The sequence below is a fragment of the Bison bison genome, unplaced genomic scaffold, assembly GCF_000754665.1.
Source record: "Bison bison bison isolate TAMUID 2011002044 unplaced genomic scaffold, Bison_UMD1.0 scf7180017864506, whole genome shotgun sequence".
Classification (NCBI taxonomy): Eukaryota; Metazoa; Chordata; class Mammalia; order Artiodactyla; family Bovidae; genus Bison; species Bison bison.
In genome coordinates, this window is record NW_011495063.1 from 3,396,595 (window position 1) to 3,397,269 (window position 675).

Consider the following 675-nt stretch of genomic DNA (forward strand, 5'->3'; position numbering starts at 1 on the left):
GCCCACTGTGCCCCCCTTTGCCTGGCAAAGCAATATAGCTATTCTTTTCTGCTTCACCCAGAACTCTGTCTCTGAGATTTAATTCTGTGTCAGGGTACAGAGGCTGGATTCGGCATCAATAGGAGGTGGGGACTACAGGGGCCAAGTCTTCCGAAAAAGAGTTCTGCTTCACTGGGACACTCCTACCTCCCACCTACCCCACCCACCCACCTCACCCAGTGCCCGGAGATCAACACGGTGAAGAGGGCAAAACAGGAGGTGCATGGTGTGCAGCTTTGTGGGTCAGATGGGGGCACACTGGATTTCAGAGATGAGCTGAGGCATCGGTGTGACCCAGGAAGAGGCTTGGGCCTCACAAAGCTGAAGCTGGACCTTCTGAGGGGCCCACTTGTCATTGGAAAAGCCAGTTAGTTGAAGGCATCTGGAGCGATGCAGAGACACCCAGACTGGGCTGGGTGAAGAGGCTGCAGACCCCCAAGCTCCTCTCTGCCTGTTCAGTGTAACAACCCAAGTGAGACTTGCTTTTTTTTTTTTTCATTTTCTTTTTTCAAATTTGTAGGTGCAAGACATGCCCCAATGCCACCATGGATAGTGTTAAACTTATTATGATCTGTTGTTCCTGAGACTAGGTGAGAGATGAGCGGGTGAGAAAAACAGGACCTTACTTCACTCTTT